The 26,743-nt window shown below is 32.3% G+C and overlaps 1 long non-coding RNA gene across 1 annotated transcript in view; it reads right to left on the bottom strand.

Moving 5' to 3' along the window:
* The window catches only part of LOC120604988 (uncharacterized), a 254,697-nt gene that overhangs the window by 807 nt on the left and 227,147 nt on the right, over window positions 1-26,743 (bottom strand). The window contains exon 4 of the long non-coding RNA XR_005653476.1: window positions 14,423-14,528. This is a non-coding gene — a long non-coding RNA (uncharacterized LOC120604988). The remainder of the gene's footprint in view (window positions 1-14,422; window positions 14,529-26,743) is intronic.

Here is a 26,743-nt window from a genome sequence, read left to right as displayed (position 1 = left end):
AAATTCAGCCCCATGGAGGGCTAGGGTAGAGAAGAGAAATGTTATGGCACTCTCTCTAAAGCTCCTATAATTCTTAAAAAAAAAAAAAAAAAAGCTATATCCTGGTCTCTTCATGCCTAATACTTTTGTGTCTATTAGATAGGTGTTTTGCTAAAACTTTGTTGTCATCATTGCCATTGTTTGCTTTATCTTTTGAAATGCAAGAATTCTTTCCACCTTATGATTTTTCTCCATCTGTTGAGACCTTAGCAGAAAATGAATCCCATTTTAACAACCTGTCACAACACTTTCAACCAATACACTTTGCACATCTACATACTGGTCCTTCACTCTCCGAAGGACCTATCCATTTCTTTTCAAAGTTCTGCATGTTGTTTTTCATTGGTTTTTCCCTTCTACTGACCCTTAGTAGAGCAGAATAACAAAAAACTAAGGCAGTTATCATTCATCTTTTTGTTTTCTTTGTCTTTATGGGACTGTACACTTTTATTATCCATTTACTGCATATTGTAAGATGCAGAAGAGAAAAAAATTAGCTTTATAAATAATTTAATCAAAAGACCAGGAACTAGTTCTTATTCTACCTCCATAGTACCAGGTAAAGTGCTTTGTCTGAAGCTATATTATAAATGAATTAAATAATAAATGAAATAAAAAATTTCTTTGAACAGTTAATTTTTTAAAAAGCATGCTTCCTGTATTATATATTGTATACTATTGAAATAATATACTCTACCAAATATTTATGTGACAGCTAAGTAATTATCTAAGCAATGAAAGAAAAATAATAATTTTTCTTACTTAGGTTTTGTGATTGCAAGTGAATGAGTGTGTATGTTTAATGAGCTCCTGGTATTATCAGAAATTTTCAATTATTGTGAAGCTACAGTTAGTATATCTTATTGAAACAATTTCTCTCAGCATGCAACTCTGTCTTAGGAAAGAAGTTAAACATCTTATGGTTTACTTTGTTTCTGTTTGATTTTATTCTTTTATCTTGACAATTATATAAATTTATTACAATCATTGTATGCAGAAAAGTATAACTGCCATTTACTTTACCAATTATACATTAAATTACTTCCCAAATGAGCACAGTAGAAAAGAAAGAAAAATTTTTTTTTAAATCCTCAGCATTTCTTACCTTGAAAAGAACAGGAATTTGTCACCAAAGATACCATTTTTGTCTGAAAACAACCACCCGTATTTTTAGATAAGCTCATGATATATTTCAACACATGAAATGGTTGTTTCTGAGCATGTGGGAGTTTTCACATACTAAACTGAATGTAAATCTAAAATAATATTCACCAAGTATAAAAAACAAAGATATACTCTAAGGATAAGTATAGATTATGTACAAACAAACATTTTTCTTTTCACAAGGAACTCCCATCACCTTTTTAACTAAACTCCTTTTTCACTTAATTAAAAAAGTGAAATTTTCATTTATTTAGTAGATTTTTGTCAAAGTGCTATCAGAAGACTTTTCTATTAGATACAGTTTGATAGTAACTATAGTGACTCATTAATGACCTGCAACATAGAAGGGGTTAAAATACAGTAGTTTGTAATTATCTGGATAAAGAAGAACAAATAGACTAGATCTTAAATGTTCTTACCCCCCCAAAAAAGTAATTACGTGAGCTGATGGAGGTGTTAGCTAACACAATGGCAGTAATCATTTGCAATATATAAATGTATCAGATCAACACATACACTTTAAACTTATACAATGTTACATGTCAATTATACTTCAATAAAGTTGAGAGGGAAAAAATAAAACAAAAAAGCATATGAAAACCTTGTGTAGCAGAAATATTGCTGACTCTATTTTACAGCAGATAATTTTTTTAAGACAATTATGGTAACCTCATCACCTTTGCCAGAAATTGCTTCAGGAATGGGTATGTTGCCCAACTCTTGCTAATGAGACATGATACCTTCTGGAAAAAATACGTCTTATTCTTAAGAGAGATGTATAAGAAAAGCTCAACGCTCTTCCTTTTCTCATCTGATATGTTAATGAAGATACCACCAAGGATGATGGAAGAGGGAAAAAAAGAAAATGTGAGTCTTTAGTATCATCCTTAAATAGCTAAATTAACCAACACTCGAGTCTATCCTACCTTTTACTGTTAGGTGAGATAATAATTTTCCATATTGTTTAAGCTTATTTGCACCAGAATTTCTTATTTCTTATAGCTGAAAGCATACTAACCAATATATGAAGTGATATGAAGAATTATTAAAAAAAACAAAAAACAAAAAAACAAAAAACAGAAAAGACAAATGCAAACACCAAAGCTGTTTCAAGAGGGTGGCCATAGTGGATGATATTGTTGTCTATAGCAGTCACAAGGAGACAAATTTCAGCTTAATATGAAATGTTCTGTCAGAGCTGTCTGAATAGGTATATCTGCTCCAGGAAGTAGTAAATTCTCTCTTACCAGAGATTGGCCAATCACTTCTTAGTTATGTTGTAAATTAGAGGAATTAGACTATATAACCTCATGAGTCATTTCCAACACTGGAATTTCTTTGTTTCCATAAAAACTGGAAGAAAGATTTCTCAAGGCGATGGAACATCTAGTACTAAAGCTTAACTATAAAACAATCTTCTTTTTGATATCTATTATAGAGGAGCTGCCCTAATATTTTCAGTTGTCTAAATGAAGCATTTGTTGAATCTCTGCTGAGTTTCCAGATTGTGTTAGTAATTGTGAGAATAATAATAATAATAAAAAGTACTATATGATTACTATACTAAAGAGTTTAATTCCTAATTGACCATATTTTCAATCAATGAAAAATAAACCCTGGCATATAATTGAGTGTCAAAATTTGTGATAGAGCTAATAAAAGGTTCGACCCAAGAAGTAGGAAAATCAATATAAGCTGAAATAGTTGACCTTGAGTTTGACTTTAAGAGTGGGTAAAATTTACCAAATGCTGATCTTGACAACATATGCATAAATGTTATATAATAGCGTCTTTCAAAATAGAGTCAAATGGACACAATGCCATTTTGAGTTAATACTATACAACTGTAAATAATAGATCCCACTATATGAAGATATTAAATGAAATGCTAGAACTAGGCCAGGGTTAAAATTAAGATACAAATTTAATTTTGTCTCTGTCATTTTGGATACAGATACATTTTTAAGAGCAGGGTTAGGAGTAATATCACTATCCACACAGTGAAACTGGGAACTGTTGAAGTTATTTCAAGAGAAATGTTTTCCTTGTTGATAAGAAGTAAAATTTCTAGCAATGTTCTTCTTCCTAGCCTTTTCTACCATTTTATTTGTGGTTTATAACAATTTTGATTGCTTAATGTAACCATTTTACAATGTGACATTCTCTATCTGACCTTATCTTTACACGGGACATAAAGCAGCTGGATCTTGCAAAAGCTCTTACAGACAACAGCAGTAACAATAGTGGATTTTGTTGTTGGATAGTGTATCAAAATTAACTAGGCAGTCCAGTAGAGGTATTCAATAAATTAAAACATCAATGAGAGAACTACATGGAACTCCAGCAGGAGTTGTTTATCTAGCTTCAACTCTAATAAATCACATTAATTAAAATGATAGAGATTTCACTTTTTATTGATATAAGTTCTCCGATTTGCCAGTGCCAGGTACATCAGTATGCTTTTCATGTGTGGAATCTTTAAAAAGGAAACAATAGAGAAAGCACAGCATAAAAAGGCAAAAAGAAAAAAGGTAGAGCCTGTCCTAATCATGCAGGGTTACTAACAATTCCATAAATAATCTGACCCAAAATGACCTCATACTGTTATCAGCAAAAATATTGCTCTCATTTGCATTTTTTAAAATTTCCTCTCTTACAAATAGTGAAGAAAAGATGAGTTCAGCTAAGAGTTCATTATCTTCCTCCCTCTTTGCATGAGCTTTGGTGAAAGAGAGCATTTGCAAAATATGTTCTTAGTACACTGTACTCCTTTAGCCTTCCATGCAGTAAAATTGATCTCAATTCATTCCATTTTTTTAACACAGAATCGCTACCCATAAAAACAGACCTGCTGCCATAAAATAAAAAAGCCTGGATGCCTCCAGGACACACTTCTGTTAATGGGCCTGTTCCAAGTCCACTGCTTCAAGTATAGGGCAAGAAATATAAAACAATAATGTGTTTTCTTTGAAGCTCAGGCATGTATAGTTTATTTGGAATAAGAAAATGCAAAGGTTATCCTCTCGTTTTTGTGAAAGCTTCATGGAGCAAGGATTTGTTGTTTGATGAATTTGGTTTGCCTTTTAAACTTTTAAGAAAATTATAAACTCACCAAAAATTTCCCTTGAAATTTAGATATCTTTCTGAAGATTACACTATGATGTTTTGATGATATTCTTGAACAAAATATGAATCTTCTGGGACATATGATCACGAATTTTCTATTCCTTATTTTTTTTTTCATGAACTATTTAAGCATGAGTAGCATTACCGACTTTACACATGAAGATGACATGTATGTAGAAAACTTTTAAGGGGAAAGAATACCATCTTATTATTTGGATGGTCTCTCATTAATATTTAAATATTAAAAATACTAGTCTTTTCTATCTTTTCTCTCTTTTGGTCTTAGAGAGATATAGTTTTAAGTCATTATCAGGTTTTGTTTCTTTTTCAGATGTTTTCACAAAACACATTCCTGCTAAACTGACTCAGGTCTAACCATGTGGATCATAAAGAAAGCATACTCATCCCAAAGCTTCTTATAGGTATTACTTTATTCTATTTTCCCCTTTGGAGCCAATTTATTAAAAAAGATATCCAACTTACAATCCTCAATTTTTCATTTTTCATTTCCTCCTCAATCTAGTACTAACTGGTTTCTACCTCCACCATTCTAATGAAATGACTCTGCTAAGGACACCGATGACTTCCATATTGCCAAAACCAATATATATATATTAATATATATTAATATATATAAATATATATTAATATATAAATTTCATATCTCATATATATGAGATATTAATTTCATATATATATGAGATATTAATTTCATATATATATGTATGTATATATACACACATTTATACATGCACGCAGACACATACACGCACACACACACACACACACATACAATGGCTATGGGGTTTCATGGTAGAAAATACACATTTATTTATCTTAATTGATCTCTCTCCAACCCTTAAAGCAATTGATAGTTTCTCTTTAAAAATTTCTTTTTTCTTGATATCAGATAAAACTCTCTTTTCCGGTTCTCTGTGAAAACTTTCAACTTCTTCATTCATTTGCTTAAATTCTTTTGAATGCTACTAAAGATCAAGTTCCCTTTCCTGTATCCTCTGATACATCTACTCCTTAAATGTTAAAGTCCTCCATCTATTTGCTTTACTCAGTATACAGATTTACCTAGATGGCTTCATCCAAATCCACTGCTAATGATTCTAAAACTTATTTTCTTAGCGAGACCTCACTCTTTCTCAACTGTGTACATTACATCTTTATGCCAGTGTTCAAAAGGCATCATATACTGATTGTCATTAGTGTAAAAATAAAAAGTTTAAAATATTCTAGTCTATCCCTTTTTACTTTCTACTTATGAAACAAATTCAAAAGTAACAGAAAGTTATCAAATGAAAAGTAAATGTCCTTCTGGTCTGAGAAGAATAACAGCATCACATGAAGTCTGGGAAATATTAAAAGAGAAATTGGAAAATTTTAGGAACATTTATCATATACTTACAAAAAATATATAATTTCTAAGAATTTGCATTTTTTAAATCTTTAAAAGTGGGCAACTGTCCCTGTGACTATATAAAAATCTTCCCAATGCCTTCAAACAGCTGTTCTCTGCACAGTTGCATAGCACTCTAACAGATAATATCTTAGCTGCTTCTCCATTGTTAGAAGCTCAGATGGCTTCTATTGGCTTCTATTACTGTGCTTAATATCTTTATGTACATAATTTTGGATTATTTATGTGAATAAAACTAAGAAAAAACTTTTATATTCCAGCTTTATTGAAGTATAATTAACAAATAAAGTTGTGCATATTTAATATGGACAATGTGATGATTTGATGTGTGTATATATTATAAAATGATTACCACTATCAAGTTAAAAAATACATCTATCACCTCACATACTTTATTTTTTAAAAAGAACACTTAAGATCTACTCTCTTAGTCTCATCAATAGTCTCATCAATAGTCTCATCTAGTCTCTTAGTCTCATCAATAATGTCACTATTTATAAATTAGATCCCCAGAACTTATTGATCTCATAACTGAAAGTTTATACACTTTGACCAACATCTTCCTATTTCTGTCACCCTCCATTCCCTTGCAACCATCATTCTACTGTCTAGTTCTATGAATTTGATTTTTTTAGATTCCATGTGGAAGTAAAATCATACAGTATTTCACTTAGCTTGGTGTCCTCCAAGTTCACTCATATTCTCACAAATAGCAGGATTTCCTTCTTTTAAAGGCTGAATAATATTGCAATATATATATATGCATACCACATTTTTATAACCACTTATTCATTAACAGACATTTAGATTGTCTCCATATCATGGTTACTGTGAATAATGCTGCAATGAATACAGAAGTGCAGATATCTCTTTGAGATATTAATTTCATTTCCTGTAGATATAAACCCAGAATTGAAATTGTTGAAACTTCTATACTGTTTTCCATAATGACTGTACAAATTTGCATTTCCATCAACAGTGCACAGGGGTTCTCTTTCTTCCAAAACCATGTCAACATTTATTATCTCTGTGTTTTAGATATTAGCCATCCTAAAAGGTATGAGGTTATATCTCATTGTGATTTTGATTTGCATTTCCCTGATAATTAAAGATGTTGAATACTTTTTCACATACGTGTCAGCCATTTGTATGTCTTCTTTGGAATAAAAGTCTATCTTTGCCTATTTTTTAAAAGTATTTTAAACTTGTACCACTATGCCTAAGATAAACATTTATTACTTGAAAAAGTTTGTCAAGTAAAAACAGCAACATAAACCAAAGCACTACATGAAAGCAACCCACACTTATGACCATAGATATTTAAATATTTTTTTGTGGACTAGTTCTACTTTTACATATATTTTAATGACCCCTTTGTTCTTTCTCAATATATTTCATTATGTTTGCTATTCGAATGTGGTATCCTGTGATGAGATAGTATAAGTAAGTAGATTAAAAAGGTGTTGAAGTTTTATTATATTTTGTTTAGTGTGAGAATTCAGCAAATATTTACTCTTTGGGCAGTGACATTTCTACCTCACTTCTGTGATTTTCATTCCTATAAATTATTTTAATTTTACTAGTTTTATCTTCTTTGTTAGTCAATTTAATTTTATGAGTCCTGATTTTTAACTCCAAAAGTAAATATAATATTTCTAGAGGTTCAGAGAAAAACTCTGTGAGAAAGTAAGAATCTTTTAGTAATAATTACAATTTTTTAGTTAAAAATCTTTTCTTCTTTTTATTGAGGTAAAATCGGTATATAAATTACCTAAGTTTCCAGTGTACAACATTATAATTTGATATTTGTATATACTACATAGTGATCATCACCATCAGTCTAGTTATCATCCATCACCATACTATTGACTCCCTTCACCCATTTCACCTGCCTCCCCAAGCCCTTTTTCTTCTGGTGAATACCAATCTGCTCTCTGTATATGAGGTAGTTTTGGTTTTGTTTGTTTGTCTATTTTCTATTTTGTCCATTTTCTATTTTTTAGATTACACATATAAGTATAATTATATGGCATTTATCTTTCTCTATCTGACTTATTTCACTTAGTGTAATACCTCAGGTTCCCTCCATGATGCAAATAGTAAGATTTCATACATTTTTGTGTTCATTGTATATATTCCATTGTATATATATTCGCCACATCTCCTTTAACCATTTATCTATCAATAAACATTTAGGTTGTTTCTGTATCTTGGCTATTGTAAATAATGCTGCAATAAACATAGGGGTGCACATATCAATTCAAATTAGTGTTTTTGTATTCTTCAGATACATACCCAGAAGTGGAATGGCTGGATTATACAGTACTTTTATTATTAATTTTTTGAGCAATCTCCATGTTTTCCATAGTAGCTGTACATATTTACATTCTTACCAACAGTATGTAAGTGTTCTCTTTTTTCCACATCCTCTACAACACTTATTTCTTATCTTTTTAATGATAGCCATTCTAATAAGTGTGAGGTAATATCTCACTGTGGTTTTGAACAGCATTTCCCTGATAATTAAAAATGTTGAACATCTTTTCATTTACCTGTTGGTCATCTGCATATCTTCTTTTGAAAACGTCTTTTCAGATCCTCTGCTCATTTTTTAATTGTGTTTTTTTTTTTGTTGTTTTTGAGTTGTATGAGTTCTTTATGTATTTTATATATTAACTTCTTATTAGGTATCTGATTTCAAATATGTTCTCCTATTCAGTAGGTTGTGTTTTCATTTTGTTGATTTCCTTTTCTGTGCAGAAACTTTTTAGTTTGATATAGTCCCATTTGTTTACTTTTTGCTTTTTTCCCTTGCCTTTTGAAGTCATATAAAACAAACAAACAAACAAAATTGCTAAGACCAATGTCAAGACGCTTACCACCTGTTTTCTTCTAGGAATTTTATGATTTCAGGTCTTATATTCAAGTCTTTAATTGTTTTGAGTTAAATTTTGTATGGTGTAAGATAGTGATCTGGTTTCAATCTTTTGCATGTGGCTGTCCAGTATTCCCAATACCACTTATCGAAGATATTATCCTTTCTCTGTTGTATATTCTTGTCTCCTTTGTAATAAATTAATTAACCATATGTACATGGGTTTATGTCTGGGCTCTCTATTCTGTTCCATTGATTTATGTGTCTGTTTTTATGCCAATACCATGCTGTTTTGATTACTATAGCTTTACAATTTATAATTTGAAATAAGGGAGCCTGATACCTCCACCTTTGTTCTTCTTTCTCAAGATTGCTTTTGCTATCTGGAATCTTTGTGGTTCTATACAAAATTTTGAATTATTTGTCCTAATTCTGTGAAAAACGCCATTGGAAATTTGATAAGAATTGCATCAAATCTGTAGATTGCTTTGGGTTGTATGAACATTTCAACAATATTAATTATTCTAATCCATGAGCATGGACTATCTTTCTATTTGAGTCTTCTTCAATTTCTTTCATAAATTTATAGTTTTCTGTGTACAGGTCTTTCAACCTCTTGGTGTGAAATTTATATCCTTAGGTATTTTATTCTTTTGGTACATTTATTTTTTTTTCTAATTGTTCATTATTAATGTGTAGAAATGCTATGAATTTCTGTATATTGATTTTGTATACTGCAACTTTATTAAATTCATTTATTAGTTCTAACAATTTTTTGGGTGAAGTCTTCAGGATTTTCTATATACATAGTATCATGTTATCTGTAAATAGTAATGGTTTTACTTCTTCCTTTCCAATATAGATTCTTTTTTACTTCTTTTACTTGCCCAATTGCTGTAGCTAGGACTTCCATTACTATGTTGAATTAAAGTAGCGAGTGTGGGCATCCTTAATTTATAGAAAAAATATGAATAGATTTAAAGGGAGAAATTGACAGCAATACAATGATAGTAGGGGGCTTTAATTCCCCACTAACATCAATGGGTAGATCATGTAGACAGAAAATCAATAAGGAAATATAAGTCTTAAATGACACATTAGATAGATAGATAAATAGATAGATAGATGATAGATAATTAGATAAATAGATAGATAGATAGATAGATAGATAGATAGATAGATAGATAGATGGATAGATAGATAAAACGTTCTATTGAAAAACAGCAGAATACACCTTCTTCTCAAGTACATATTGAACAGTCTCCTGGATAGATCATATGTTGGGTCACAAAGCAATTCTTAATATTTAAGAAGATTAAATCATATCAAGCATTTTTTCAGACTACAATGGTATGAAACTGAATATTCATCACACAAAGAACTGGAAAAATCAGAAATGTGTTGAGATTAAACAACATGCTACTAAACAACAATGTGTCAACAAAGAAATCCAGGGGGATTTGATGGTGGGATTGCAAATTGGTACAGCCACTATGGAAGACAGCCTGCAGGTTCCTCAAAATATTAAAAATGGATCTATCTACCTTTTGACCCAGTAATTGTACTTCTGGGTATTTATCCAAAGAAAACAAAAACAATAATTTGTAAAAGTCTGTGCATCCCTATGTTCATGGCAGCACTATTTACAATAGCCAAGATATAGAAGCAACCTAAATGCCCATAAACAGAAGGCTGGATAAAGAAGTTATGGTTCACATATATAACAGAATATTATTCAGTCATAAAAGAAATGAAACTTTACCAATTACAATGATTCAGATGGACCTAGAAGTTATTATGTTGAGTGAAATAAGTCAGAGAAAGATAAATACCATATGATTTCACTTATATTTGGAATCTAAGGAATAAAAAAAACAAACTAATTGAAAACAGTCTCACAAATATAGAGGACAATCTGGTGACAGCCAGAGAGGAGGGAGTGAGGGGAGAAAGCAGTGAAGGATTAAAGAAGTGCAAATTAGTAGTTGATAGATGGTCATGGGAATGGGAAGCACGGCCTAGGGAATATAGTCAGCAGTAATGTAGTGACTATGTGTAGAGCCAGAGAAGAGACAGAGAAATCGGTGGGATTATTTCATAAACTATATAAATGTCTAACCAATGTACTATATACTTGAAACTAATAATAAAATAAAATAAAATGCTAAACAATACCTTGAGACAAATGAAAATGGAAATAATAATATTCCAAAATCTATGGGATGCAGGAAAAGCAGTTATAAAAAGAAAGTTCATAGCGATACAGGCCTACCTCACAAAACAAGAAAAATCTCAAATAAACAACCTAACTTTACACCTAAAAACAAAAGAGAGAAAAATAAGAACATATAAAACCCCAAATTAATAGAAGGAAAGAAATAATAATTATCAGAGTGGTAATAAAATAGAAACTGAAAAACAATAGAGAAAATCAATGAAACTATAAGAGCTGGTTCTTTGAAAAGATTTTAAAAAATTGACAAACATTAAGCTAGTGTCACCAAGACAAAAAGAGAGGGCTAAATAATATCAGAAATGAAAGAGTAATTAATGAAATGTAAATAAGTAAATGAAAGAGTAATATAACAAAAATACAAAAGATCATAAAAGACTGTTATGAATAATTGAATGCCAACAAACTGAACAACCTAGAAGAAATAAATTCCTAGAAACATAATTTTCTAAGATTGAACCAATAAGAAATAGAAAATCTGAATGGACCAATTTCTAGTAAGGAAATTAAATCAGTAATAAAAAAATTCTCAATCAACCAAAGTCCAGGACCAAATGGCTTCACTGGTGAATCCTACCACTCAAAACACATTTAATACCTATCCTTCTCAAATTCTTCCAAAAACTTGAAGAGGAGAGAATGCTTCCAAACTCATTCTACAAGGACAGCATTACTCTGATACTAAAACTAGAAACGAATACCAGAAAAAAAAGATGATTACAGGCCAATATCCCAAATAAATAACAATGTGAAAATCCTCAACAAAATGTTAGCAAACCTAAGTCAACAATACATTAAAAGGATTATATTCCATGATTAAAAAGAATTTATTCCAGCATGCAAGGATGGTTTAACATGCAAACATCAATTAAAGTTATACACCACATTAACAAAGTGAAGGATAAAAATCATATGATCCTCTCGATAGATAAAGAAAAAACTTTTGAGAATATTCAACCTCATTTATGATAAAAACTAAAATTTTAAGATAGTTGTAATTCCAAAAGCATAGTATTAATTTACACTCCCATTAAAATTACCTGGACACTTCTATTTCTCAAAACTCTTATGCTTAGTAATTTTTTTCTGACTTTTACTAATCCGATATGGAAAAAAATAATGCCTCATTTTGATTTGCATTTTTTAATATTCAAGAAGATTGAGTAACATAATGTATTTACTGTCAATTTATATTTCTTATTCTGGAAACTAATTATTCATATCACTTATTAATTTCCCTTAGTTATTTTTAGAGATATTTATGTATTTGTAGACTTAAAATTAAATCTCTAACTATGTAGATAAAAGAAACAGGGTATTGAACACCAATCCTAAAATAATCTCAAAATGTCATATTTTAAAAATAATTTTAGTATTACTGAAAGGAATTAGTATTGTTTAATTTTTTAAATGAATAAAGTTAGAAAATTTACTGCTACAATATTAAGTTGGGCAGAATATACAAAAAGTGCTTTCCAATTGTAAGCTATTCTATGACATATAAAGAATATCCTGATTGTACAAAATTTGTGGCAAAATTAACATTTAGGTCAGAGATTTGAGAAGGCAGCAATATATTCTCATGGCATAGTCTCTGAAGCAGGTTTTAGTAAAAGACTATTGAATTGAATGTCTATGTGACAGACTTAGTAAGAAACAGGAAAAACTGACCCATTGTGGCCCATGAAAACAGAGGAGTTATGAGCAAGGGGTCAGAAAACAGAAGCTAGTTGACGCATAGAAATTAAACACAATAATATTCTCTAAGTAATTAACTCTTTTAAAATGTACTGTTCTATCAGTGTCTTTTAAAAAATAATACAAGAATCCGTTTAAATTAGAAATTTCAGTATAGCAGAAAACATATAATTTTTTCAATATTTTCTAGATGTTTTCAATAGCTTCTTATATGAAATAAATCATTTTACACCATTTATCATAAAGACAAATGGAAACAAAATGCAGATGTTGAATTTTTTTTTAATCTATTGTACACAGAGATCATGATATTTCTAGATATTATCCTGTACTTATTAGGAATATTCTAAGAGGAAATCAGATTATTACAGATTTTGTAGAAATTGTGATTTAATATTGTCTCGGAAGTTTGGATTTATGCCTTTAATAGAAACTGCAGAAACGTGACACAGGATTTAGACTCAGATCTCTGATCCTCAGTATTTAAATGCACCTATAAGAAACCAGGCCACATAATAGTATTTCTAACTATTTTTTTCAGTTCAAATTTTTCTTAACAATAACTAAAAGTTTTGTCATTATATTTAGTAGTTTAGGCTCCTATTATGATGATCTATTGGCCTTTTTCTTTTTGTTTCTCTACAGCAAAAGAAAAGTGATGATGAATTATGCAAGAATTACCTTCAGAGTGTGACCCTGACAGGAATGTGCTTCTGTGCAGAAGAGCTGGAGTTAATAAGTTACGGAAAGCTCATAATAATTTGGAAAATTTAGAGGAACTATGTATTCAGGGAATTAGGTTAAAGTTAGCTAAGCATGTTGCCAAAGCTGAGCCCATTCACTATGCTAGAAACCACACACTGTTAAATTCCAAAATCTGTCACATTGTTCAATTTAATGATGGTTTGAAGAAATAAAATTTGTTTAATTTTTCTCACCGAATCTTTCAATTTTCTATTAGAAGGAAAAAAATTATAGGTTGGGAAAGAGAGAAAGTTAATCAGTATAGCATCAAAACAGCAAGACATATGGGTAAACATGAACACTTGTCAGTCATCTGGAAGTCTCCAAGTATCCAGATTTTTGGTATCATATTAACTAACAATTTGAATTACTAATTGAAAATTTTCATTTGGCAGTTTTGGTATCATATAGATTTTTCTAACATTTCTGTGTTACACCTGGATGTTAGTGCAGTAGAAAAATAAGGTCGTCCTTTGTAAAAAAAATATTATTATTGGCTTAAAGGAGAAATGTTAATATTCATCAGATATCAAAATGATAGGTGATAAAGTGAAGGTAGCTGACATCTCAACCGTGCATAATTGGTAGGTACTACTGTATTCATCAATCATTTCTTAATAATGATTTTGCTTGAATCACTATAAAATCAAAACAACAGCAGGAAAAAATATTGGGGTGGGGGAATAATGTAAATTGTAAAGAAACAAAACGTGCCTTTTAACTGACATAAGCCAATGCCAGATAACCTGAAGGCAGTTTTTTCTGGCACATAGAAGATTTTGTTTTTTACAAGGCTCTTGGTTCTGTCCTCTGCTGTGATAATGTGCTCAGGTACACCCGGATTCTAATTAGTGAATAGAGGTCTTTGCTAATTGAGAAACTCAAACATGGTGCCTCATATTCAGCTGACAAGTCTTACTTAAGTATGAAAAACAGCAGTTACTTAGTATCTATAGTGAGCATTTCTAGAATGAAATAGAAAAAAAAATAAAACATGATATGTACGAGTCCTAAGTTCTAGCATTTTATGAACTAAAGCTAATAGACGACACTCTAGGTTGAATCATTATACTAGAATATATCCTTTAACTTCCCATATTTTGCCATTACTTACCTTCAATTATTTTGCAGGTGTCCTTAAAAAAGGCAAGGTGAAGTCAAAATGGACTGGGTCATGTGACACGAGATGTAGATACACAAATTCATCAGGTAGAAAATATCTGCAAACACAAATGTGAAACTCCGTAGGCAATGGAGTTTTTAGGGAACTCCCTAAGAACACAGTTGATAAGAAACAAATAAGAAAAAGAGAAGTGTGTGTATATATGTGTGTATGTCTGCATGCACATAAAAAATTTATAATTATAATTAAAATTTATATAGCTTTAAATAAACAATATATATCTTTATATAGAAATTGAACATGTTAGAGAGTTCTACATGACAAAAAACTGCCTCTGGCCAATAGCCAGCAAAAAATGAGTCCCTCAATCTGATAGATTTCAGGTAACTCAATGCTGAAACACCATGTGAGTTTGGAAGCAGATCCTTCAGCTGGGTCTTCAGATGAAAACTCTGTCTCCTCTGAACCCTGGATTTTAGCCTGTGAAGACTCTAAACTGAGGACCCAGCTAAGTCATGTCCAGACCCCCGACGCATGAAAATGGTGAGATTATAATTGTTTATTATTCTAAACTACTGTGTGTAAATTGCTAAGCATCAATAGATAACTAATACAGATTCCAAACTCCTTAAATGCAGAGGCTATGATTATGTTTTCTCAGCTTCTAACAGTTTTTGATCATAATCGTATTCAGTAAATATTTTAATAAAACGTATTAATTTCACACAAATAAAATTAAGGTTTAAAAGTCCTTGCCATGTGCCCAAATGGAATTTTAGACTATCTTTTACTGTTCAATTTCTAGAAGTATATTCTTGTGACAGAAGAAATCCAATCCTATATACTGATTTCAAAATAAAATAGGAATCAAGTAGATTTTATGAATAACAAAGGCTGTGATGGAAAATATTTCTTCATTCTGAGTCATTTTGCAGTTTTGTTACTTTCAGGTTTTTACATATAACCATATACCATTTGTTTATGTATTCACTACCAAGTCAAACAGAATTCTCACTGATGGAGATGCATTTAAAAGATGACTTTTAAGACAATACTCACTAAACAAAAAAATCTTTTCCTCTGTTAGCCTCTGGAACCAAAAATGGCCTTCCTACCCTGCCTATTTTTCTTTTAAAAATGTGTTTATTTCTTGTAATAGTGAGGTATGGTTAAAAAAAAAAAAGAGCCTTTATTTTGGCAGATGAAAAAAAGGAAGAAACCTGCAAGCAATTGTACATAAGCTAAGAGAAGTGTTTAGTTATCTAAACAGATTTCAGAAGAGCAAAACTGAGCAACAAGAAAAAGGAATAGATGACAATCAACTCTTACATGTTGTTTGCATTTCAAAAACATACAACTGTTAATTTGCAGAGTCACTCAATGCTTAGGAAACAATTTCACCTTATGGACAGTTTTACCAAATGCCTCAGTGGAGCAAATTTTGTGGGCTGGTCTAGCACAAATGCCACTGTTGGACTGAATTCAATATTGTGCTTAAAAGGCCAGCAGCATTCAGTCTCAGGCTTTACCTGGAGAAGCTACCTCGTTTCTCTCAAAAAAGTATTAATGCTAGAGCCATGTAATATTTGCAGAATGTGGAGTCAGGACACTTAGATGTTTACTTCTAATACTGCAAGAGAATGCAGCCAAAGGAGAAGAAATACCCTCCATCTGTGAAGGGGCAACAAGTTACTATCCCTGCTGAGGAGTGAGGATGCCTGTCATAGTTATAACAACTAGTACAAGACAGTTAACTCATTCTCCTTAAACCCAAATGTTACAGTATCTGAAAGAAAATTTTAGAACCGATGTCAAGGATCTTAACATTTTTAAGGTTTTTAACCATCAGTATTTACTTTCAAATATAGAAAAATTATTATATAGCTTAAAACTCCACTTTAATGATAAGTAATTACAAAATTTTGTCTAACAGTGTTATGACATAATCTCATCCTTTTATTTTAAAATTATTTTCTATGAAATCATCTTGAAATATTAAAAAATAGGTTTGTACATTGTCCTTAATTTTGTTGACATCTGAAAGAGATGCTCTTTTATTATTTGACAAAGAGCAATTTTTAAATTGTTGATCAAGAGTGTATAAATTAGACTCCAAATATTTATCTCTCTGGAATTTCAAAGGGTATAAGAAGGAGAAATGAAATTACATATTCATATTTCAGTGAAAACACAAAAGTTTCAAAAATACTCTAAGGCATTCTCCCTTTTATTCAACTCTTTAAAATAGAAGAATTTAAACAGTGGAACTATCATCATTTTAATTAATATAGGAAATGTCTAAGGCAAAGTAAGCAATCGGAGACCTAAAAAAAATGCCACATCTCAGTGAAACGAAAAACAACCCTCAACTTGCTTTGGCATAATCAGGTGTGGATTTTTGTGCACAATGAAGCCTTGATTAAAACTGTCTATAAGACCTAGCAGAAGTCTTCAATATTCTTACAGTAGGAAAAACAAACAACAGAGCTTCAGGGAAAGTCTGAAAGTAAATAATACTCTAAAATAATAAGATAATATGTCTTTGGTTTTAGAAGACAGATGGAAAGGTATAGCTCATTTAGTGAGAGTGTCGAGCTAAAAGTCACATGTGTTCAATACCATGATTAAAATTTAAAAAAATTAATCTTTATCATCTTTAAAATCAAATTTATGTACTTAGCAGGAACAGATACTAACTGATGATTCCTTTCAGCTTACCTCATAAAAATCTTCCTAAAATTAGCCCTGGATAAGCTATTTAATAGCACTCAATAAATACTTGTTGATCGATCTGTCATAATTGTATATAAATGAAGTGGCTATTACCTACGGAATGAGGCCACGAAGTCTTGCATAACCCCTAATATCTTCCACAGCCAGCCGATCTTATACGTAAAGTGTGGGTAAGAACACATGCCTATCTCATGGGGTTGGAGTAATGAATATCTGAGGTAATATGTGTTAAGTGTTTAGAACTGTGCCTAAAACGATCTATGTTCAGTGAATGTAAGACTTCAGAAGAAGTGTGGAAGAACAGAGGAAGAAATTATCAAGTTAGCCTTGGGAATAACAGAAAGCTTTAAAAAAGAGGATGCATTTGAAATATGAATAGTATATTCTTAGCAGGGAAAGGTGAGAAAATTCTAACCACATTACTATCTTGTTATTTAAATCCTTCAATAGCTTCCCAAAGAAACATGTGACATCACACATATATAAATAATAATATGTAAATACCATGATTTGGCTTAAAAGACCCCTCCTGGCCTGGTTGGTTAGATATTACTAATTATGCATATTCATCTGTCACTCTTCTCACCCTGGCAGGTCACCCTGTGATCTTATTTTTATTCCAAGTATATTTACTTTTCTCATCTTTATTCCTCTGTGTGTCTCTAAACCTGAGTTTCTCTTCCCACTGCTTTTTCCTTGCTAACTCTATTCATCATTTTAACTCTCAGCTTCACATCATTACTTCTATGAAGCCATAAGGATGAGCCTGCTACATACTTCCATAGGACCCTGTGTTATTTTTTTTCTATTATATATAACCAATTATTATGAACTTAGTAACTTGAAATAACATCCATTTATTGTCTCACATTCTGTGGGGCAGAAGTCTTAGCAGGCTTCACTGTGTTTTCTGTTTAGGGACTCACAGGGCTGCATCAAGGTGTTGGCCAACCGGGCTGGGCTTTTCCCTGGAGGCTCTGGGGAAGAATCAGCTTCCAAGTTCATTCAGGTTGTTGTCAGAATTCAGTTTTTGTGCTTTTGAGACTGAAATCTCCATTTCCTTGCTGGCTATCAACCAGGGGTCACTCTCACCTGCCAGAGAGGCTTTCCATCTTGTGGTCCTCTCCATATTTAAATCAGCAATGGTACATCAAATCCTTCTCATATTTTCAATCTCCCTGACTTCTTCCACTGGTACCACCAGAGAAAACTCTCTGCTTTTAAAGGGCCTATTAAAAGATACTTTCCCTTTTAGTTAACCCAACACCAACTGATTAGAAACCTTAATTAAAGATGCAAAAATTCCTTTTACCATAACACAATCACAAGAAGTGATATCTCATTATATCCACAGGCTCTGTTCATACTTAAGGGGAGGAGGTAATATAAGGATTAGGGTCATTGAGTATCATTCTCAGAATTCTGCCTACTATAGACTTTATACACCTTCTTCTATTACACATAGTAAACTGTAATTGTTTGTTTTTTCTTATATTTAGCAAGCCCTAATTTAGCAGTATGTACATTTATTATGTACTAGGAACTATCCTATCATTTTAAGATACTATTCTTCTGTCCATTTTTCAAATGAGAAAAATAGAAGCACATAGAGGTGGGTATCCTGACCAAGATCACACAGCTATAAAATAGAAGTGGATTTTAAATCCAGGCAAGCTAGCTCTGGAGTCTACTACACTCTTAACATTCTTCTATGCTCTCTGTACAGCTGGAGTGCAACCTTTATGACAGTCAATCTCTCTTACTAAACTCCCTAAGCTTACTTCAGCACATAGCATTTAACTATTTGTGGTATAAATCAATATCAAATAAAACTTGAAATATTTTTTCAAACAATGTTATTAAACAATCATGGGTGAATCTGTGCCATATTAAACAACTATGGCACCATATATGCCATACATATGTGCCAGGCATAATTCTAGACACCGGGGAAACAATATGAGCAATCTAAATATATTATCTCCTCTTGGAATTTGTCTAGACATCAAAACATACAAATAAATATCCAAATACAATATGATGTGGTAAGTGTTATAATAAAAAATTTTATTATCAGATTAATTAACAGAATGTACTGAAAATATGAGGTCTATCTGCTTTCCTACATTTGAATGTTCCATATCAGAGCACATAAAATAGTAATTAGGAAATGACTTGAATAAAAGTAAAATACTAAGAGCTGAACCATTAACTAATCAAGAAATTAAATTTCAAGTTTTCTCAGTATCCTATTCTCTTTGTTACACTTTGAAATTAATCATATTCCCATAGGCAGAAAAGCTAAAAAGGTAAGATCAACAACAGGAATTTGCCCCAATTGCTACTATTTGTGAATAACTTACTTTCTCTAGGTAGAGTTTGAGTGGAAGCACTTCAAATCACATCAGTGTCAAAATTAGTCTTCTTGATTAATGTCATGTTTTATAACAAGCATTTGTAAAGCAGTCAGCCTTTGCCACTATAAAGTGGGGCATCTGTTAATGTGCGTTTATATGTGCTCATCGATTAAACTTAATTATCTTTCCCTGTGGTTTTCGACCGAAGATAATCTACATGTAAATGTACGGCTTCTTTTGAGATTAGCAGAAATTCTGCATGATGAGTAAAGGAGAGGGAAACAAATGAAGTTAGCATTTATTAAACAACGATTATGTTTCAGCTACTTTTGATATATTGTTTCATTTAAATCTCAATAACTGCATGAGGTTTCTAGTATAATCCCTGGTTTAAACAAAAATTCGGAGGTTTGGTAAGATTACAAAAATTGTATACGATCATACAGCTCACATTTAGCTCTTTCATACCTAGCATTCACCAATTGTAGGCATCTAAAAAGAGTGTACGTCAACAGATTTTAGAATAAAAAGTAATTTCCAGTTAGATACTTCCAGAAGATGTTTTAATTTTATTTTCTTTTTAAATTTCTCAATTTAGTGTGACACAAAGCACTGTAAGAGTGTAGTTCTCTGGATGGTATATACAGTCCAGAAAAACAAATGTTCTCACAATTTTCACTTCTGCCATTAGCACTGTCTCTACCACATCTCTTCTGTTGTGATGATATACTGATAGCCTCTCGGCTCCATCTTCGCAATCCTCTATTCTTTTGTATTCTAGTTCTAACCAGCTGGCAAAAATGGGGGACAAAATAAACAAATGGTTCAAGTCTAGAGAGATTTTTTTCTGGGATTCAGCTGAGGACTAAACTTTATGTTCCCTCAAATTACAAATATATTAAAGCCATGATCCAAATGCTCCAATAATCATTAAGGAAACAGTTTCACAACCAAAACATAATTTGAAAATAAGCAAATTTATGTTTGAATTTCTCAAGTAATATGAACATGACATTTAGATTGCAGCAATGCTTAATAATAGCTCTTTTCCATCCATTTCCTATAGTAACACAACTGACCCCCTCCAAATTATCAGAAAACTTCCCATTGAAACCTTAGAATATGCATGCCTTATTTTTATAGCACTCTTTTCTTTTTTAAACCTTCATGACAGATAAAAGAGGAAGAATTTTTTTACAAGTTAACCCTCAGAGGAGGATGCAAAGGGAACAAAACTGCAAGCAAAACAAGGACCCATTTACTAGGTAGGAGAAGGGAAAAGTTAAAAATATTCCAATATTAATAATTTAAAAAATTCATAGTCTATGAGTGAGCTTATACTTGACTAGAAATATGAAAAAAGAAAACATCCAAACAATGAAACTCTTCACAAAATATTTAACAACTTTATTAATTTATAACTTATATACCATACAGTTCACCCACTAGAGTGTACAATTCACTGTTTTTTTAGTATATTCACAGATGTTAAACCATCAGTACAATCTAATTTTCAACAATTTTCTCATCCCAGAAAGACCCCAATAGGTAGAGCATGAAGGATTTTTAGGGAAGTGAAACTACTCTGTTATTATACGATAATGGTGGAACATACCAATATACATTCATCAGACCTATAGAATGTAGAACAATTGGAATGAATCCTAATGTATACTATGGACTTTGAATGATAATAACATGTAAGTTCATTAGTTGCAACAAATGTACCACTCTGATACAGGAGGTTGATAGTGGAGCAGGCTGCATGTGTGGGGGGGAATGAGGGGTGGTCAAGGAGTTTATGGGAAATCTCTGTACCTTATGCTCAATTTTGCTGTGAAGCTGATTGTGCTTTAAAAAATAAAGTCTATTAAAAAAAGAAAAGAAAAGAAACCTTGTATCAATCAGTAGAAACTCCCTACCTCTTCATTCCTTGGTTCTTGACAAAAACAAATTTACTTTCTGTCTCTATAGCTTTTGCCTTTTCCAGCAATTTCATACATGATTATCTGCACTAGATAAAAATCACACCAATGTAAGTAACAAAAAATTATTTGCTAAACTGATGGAATGTACTTTGGGTTGCCCTAGAATAACACCAGCTTCTTAGATTAAAACCTTTCTATTCTTCTTCCAAAAGGCAAACTAACCAAAAAGATGAGTACACAAAACCACACAAAACTTCCTTCTTTGATAACTTGAACATAGAGAGCACCACAGTTTTCAAAGTATAAGGAAAGAAATTAACATCAAACTCCAGCAGCCATGACCGTGACCTCACTCTGTAAGCCTGTGTGAAAATAAGGTGGTGTCTGAAGAGACTGGGTGAAAAAAAAATAGTGCGTCTCAGACAAAATTGTATCTAAAATGGCAAGTCCCCCAAAATCTACAGAAACTCTAAAATTGGTCTGAGACCTGGTAGATCTGAACACTGGTTACAGTAAAGGTATTTGACAGTGTTGGGGAGAAGGAGAAATCCACACGACTCTATCCTCCTCAAGTTCTTATGGCTGGACTAATAACAAAACTGACACAAGAGCTGATTAACAGGAGGAAAATCAATTTAATATGTATGCACAGATCACAGGCAATGCTCAAGATCATGACATAATGCTCAGGGAAATGATAAACCAGCCAGCTTTTTCTACTATTTAGATAAAGAAACAATAAGTTTGTGAAGAATTGACAAGACATCAAAAAAGTTAGTGCATATTCGTAAGGAATCTAAGCAAGGTTTGGGTTTGGGTAGTAAATTAATAAAGAGGTAACAAGGTTTGTTTATGTAAGCTTTTTGGTTCTGGTTTCCTTAACTCTAACAATAAGGGTGTCTCTCTCCCTTGCATGGAAGTGGGCTCCTTTCAGGGAGATTTATTTTCTGCATTTAAAAAGACAAGGGAGGGTCAATGTACCCTTCTTGCACTAGGTGCTTACTGACTAACTTTAATTCAAAGTAATCAATATGCCATAGTCAGATATTTTGGGGCAGCCTACCTGGTCCTGACAAAAGTATGCAGGATCTGGAGAGGCAAATTCAAAATGTGATCTCTTCTGGAAATAAATGAAGTGAACAGGGTCAAGGGTGCATCTCCTGCAGATCTGGTAATAAAGGAAAGAAGAAAGTAAGGGGAGAATTTAAGTCTCCCAGAAACAAAAGAGAAGAACAAAATCCAAAGACATGCCTGTCCATTTCTCCAAAAAATAAACCATTACTCCTGTGTGTTCCCTTAAACCCTTTACTCAGACACACATAAATTATTAATGTAGACCTAAGAATAAAAAGAGGGAAATCTAGTCAACTTGCATTAAAAAAAAAACAAAAAACTGTCCCACAATGAAAACAAAACTAAAATCAAAGCAATCCAGTAGATGAAAAATCTTCCGCCATCAAAGATAAATAACAACAAAGCAGAAGAAACTTAAATTGTAAAACAGTGTTCCAGCTTGGTTTAAATATACCTATAAAGTATTTGCAGAGACTAGTGAAATACCTAAATCAGAAATTCATAAACTCAAAATAAAAATAGGCAAAAATCCAGAAAGTTATAAAAATATTTTTTTGATTCAATTCAGAAATTGAAGAATAAGTCAAAAATTCAAAAAACATCATTGCTACAAACAAAAAAGAAAATGACAAAAGGATCTCATGAAAACTAAATTACAAGTACTAGATTTAACTAAAAATTTTAGAATAATAAAAATTGAAGAAAGGCTTGAAAACAACCAAATAAACAAAAATAAGATAAAGAGTGAAGTGAAAATGATCGGGGGTGGGGGCCAGGGCGGGGGCCGGGGCGGGGGCAGGCAGGGAATGGCGATAATGAAAGATAGATCTAAGCACTGTATAATTTGACTACCTAGATTAAAAACCAAACAACAAACATATTCAAAACAATAACACAAACTTTCCAGATTGTGAAAAGGCAAAATTTCATTTCTTTCTCAGAAATACTTAAGCCTTTTATTTTTCTTTATTGCCATACTGCACTGTAAAGTATATCTAGAACAATGCTGAATAAAAGTAGTAAGAGCAGACGCCTTGCCTTGTTCCCACCCTTAGTGGAAAATCATTCAGTGTGTTAGCCCTTGGTTTTTTGTTGATGTTCTTCATTAGTTTGAGAAGTCGATGCCTTTAATTAATTTGGTTTTATTAAAAGTTTTTTCTTCATAAATGGGTTTGAATATAATCCTATTCACCTTTTCAGCATCTACTGATATAACACATATATTCCTCCTTTATTCTGTGAATATAGTAAATACATTAATTTAAATAGCCTTGCAACCCTACAATAAATGACACTTAGACATGATAGATTATTTTGGTAATTATTTATATATAATGTAAATTTGTTTTAATTAAGTATATAATTTATGTATATCTATATACACATGCTTAATTTTTAAATATTTAGATAAGTATTTTTGTGCCTATGTTTTTTGTTATAATGCTGTTTTTTTAATGCTATGTTTTTTATAATGCTATGGTTTTTGTTTTTCGGTATAATGCTGGCTTTATAAATTGTGTTGGCAAATGTTCTCTCTTACACTACTTTTTCAAGAATTTTGAGTAGGATTTGGATTATTTTGTTTTTAAATATTTGGCAGAATTTATCAGGAAAGCCATCTGGACCTGGATTAATTTGGTGGAGATGTTTTAATTAGAAATTTAATATCTCTAATAAGGATAGGCCTATTCAGCTTTCTATTTATTCTTCTGCCATATTTGATATCTTGTATCTTTTAAGAACTTAAAGTTGTCAAACTAATTGGCATATAGCCCCTGGGATTGTGCCCAATAAAATATCCCCATATTTGGTAATCTATAGCAACACTACTCCTGCTCACAGGTACAGCAAGATAGGTAGGAAAAGAGAGGGCTGTATTTCTTTTATCTTACCCGTGGGCCAGCAGATGGATGTAAAAGATTAGTAGGTGTTAAATGTGTGTGTCTGTGTGTGTGTAGAAAATTTGATTCAGAATATAATTTTGTATTGACAGCCCACTGCAGTTCAGTTTCACCAAAAAGCAGATGCAGATAGACATTAGCATGAAGAACAGGGATTGTGCAAAGGAATAAATTGACCTGTGATTCAGCTCCAATCAAATTCACCCCTTGGGAATTCTAGAGGTGGGGTGGCCTTTAAAAACTATACTGACTTGACACTTGGGACTTAGTCATTACATCCCCGCATTGATTAGCCATCAGATGTGGGCTGTCTCTGGAAGAAGATGCGATCTTGGGTGAGGCAATTTTCTTCTTTCAGGGTAATCTCCTGAAAAGAGCTGGTAGGTAAGGGCTGAATTCTAGCATCATTCTTAGCAGCTGTGGGAATTAGTCTTTCATTCCTGAATGAGAGTATTGGCAGCACATCCCAGCATCCAACACACAGCCAATTTCTTCAATTACTACCATTGACAGATAAATTCAATTCATTCTAAAATGTTTATCATCTTATGTTCCATACTCCTTTAAGTATGTCTGCTTATCAGTGTGCTCATGTATGAAAAAGATTCACTGATAAACTCGGTCAGCTGAAATTGTAAAGATGCACATCCAAAAGATACTAATATCATGTAAACCAAGCTGTCTGTTCCCCAGATAAAAGTATAATTGTAGGGTGTTGGCCTGACAATAATTTTTAATATGTTGTCTAATTTAGGCAATATATCAAGAATCTTTGTTGAGGCACAAAGTAATAACTCTTTGAAATTTGTCAGAGCTTACTCAATATTATGCATTGAGGCTAGTAAAGTGATTTGGTATAAATCCCTAAAGAACGGTTCTAATAAATGATGTATTATTTATTCTATTGAATTACTTGCTCTCCAACTCCCCAGTGCTAATAATCCCAGCATGTGCCCTTTCTTTTAAAATAAGGAAAAAGGAAGAGAATTTCTGGGGCCCAAATCAGAATCAATAGATGTAGTCAAAGATTGCTTGCCTCATTCTGATGGATTTCTCATCATTTCTTCCCCTGTTAAGAAACAGAGGAGGAAGGTTGAAAATGGCTTATTCTCAGCTGCAACTATAATTACTATGCTCCCAAAAGTGTCATCAAGCATTTAAATAAAGAATGATGTCATTTCAACATTAAGAATAAAGTTCCACTCCTTTGTTTCCATTCTCAAATGTATTAAAATGTGTCTCTGCACCAGGAGAGGAGGGAGACAATTACTCTGCACTTAACTGTATGGCAGTACCTTTCACATGCATGGCCTCTCAAGGACTTTGCTTTGTATTCTAATTCCAGAGGTTGGGAAAAGGGAAAACATCACTGGTCCCTGTGGGCTACATTAATACCTTGGCATTCTGGGGCACTTTGCCATAAACCAGTTTAATTTTGTCTAATTTCACCACTGCTTTAGTGGCCTTAACTAAGCCTTAGGACAGGGCAAGTTTTGCCAGACCTGTAGATAGTTTTACATATATATAGACCAGAGATAAGTAGAGATAATAGCCGATTTAAAGAAAACTGCCTATATATTAGATATGCATCTGAACAACGGCACAAACAGACCCTTTATCTTTCTTTTAGGTGCTCTCTAATAGAAAGATTGGGAGTCACAAGATTCGGATCTGTTAAGGGGCATTGGAGGAGGGGGTGGAATTATTCTCTAAGATGTTTCCTTCTTTGAGCATAGAGCTAATCAGCATTACACTCTCCACTTCCTTCCTCATCCTCCCTAGGTAGGGGGAAAAGACTTACAAAATCCCTAAATTTGTAGAGAATAAATGGGGCATTTTCAGCAGAGCTCTGCCCTTCAGCCTCTGAGGAGCTGGGAGCAAACCTCCTCTGTCACTCCTCTGTAGCAGAGGGCTCACCAGTCCATTGCTATCTGTAACCAGGTGGCTGGTTCTAACTTTGAGATGCAGTATTAGGAAGCTTGCATGTTCATATGTATAAGCCATGTACTCCAACTTAGCATTTACCAAAATCAAGCTAATATATATTACCTCCCCCTGCATTCCTTTATTTCTGAATTTGTTGAGAACTTGGTTATGAAATGGGAGTACATTGCTCCCTCTTGCCCGAAGATTCCCAACATTTTCTGCCTGGACCAGGAACTCTGAGAAACGAAACAGAAGTGAGAAATGGCAAACTAAAAGTACATGTGGAGGGGCTGTTGGAGGAGCCCACACATGAGATGCTAGGTTTGGAGTTACTCTTTGAACTTGTATTTTTCTTTAATTTCCTTCCTTCCTTCCTTCCTTCCTTCCTTCCTT

The sequence above is a fragment of the Pteropus medius genome, unplaced genomic scaffold, assembly GCF_902729225.1.
Source record: "Pteropus medius unplaced genomic scaffold, Ma_sr-lr_union100, whole genome shotgun sequence".
In the NCBI taxonomy this organism is placed as follows: domain Eukaryota; kingdom Metazoa; phylum Chordata; class Mammalia; order Chiroptera; family Pteropodidae; genus Pteropus; species Pteropus medius.
This window is presented reverse-complemented; position numbering and strand designations above follow the sequence as displayed.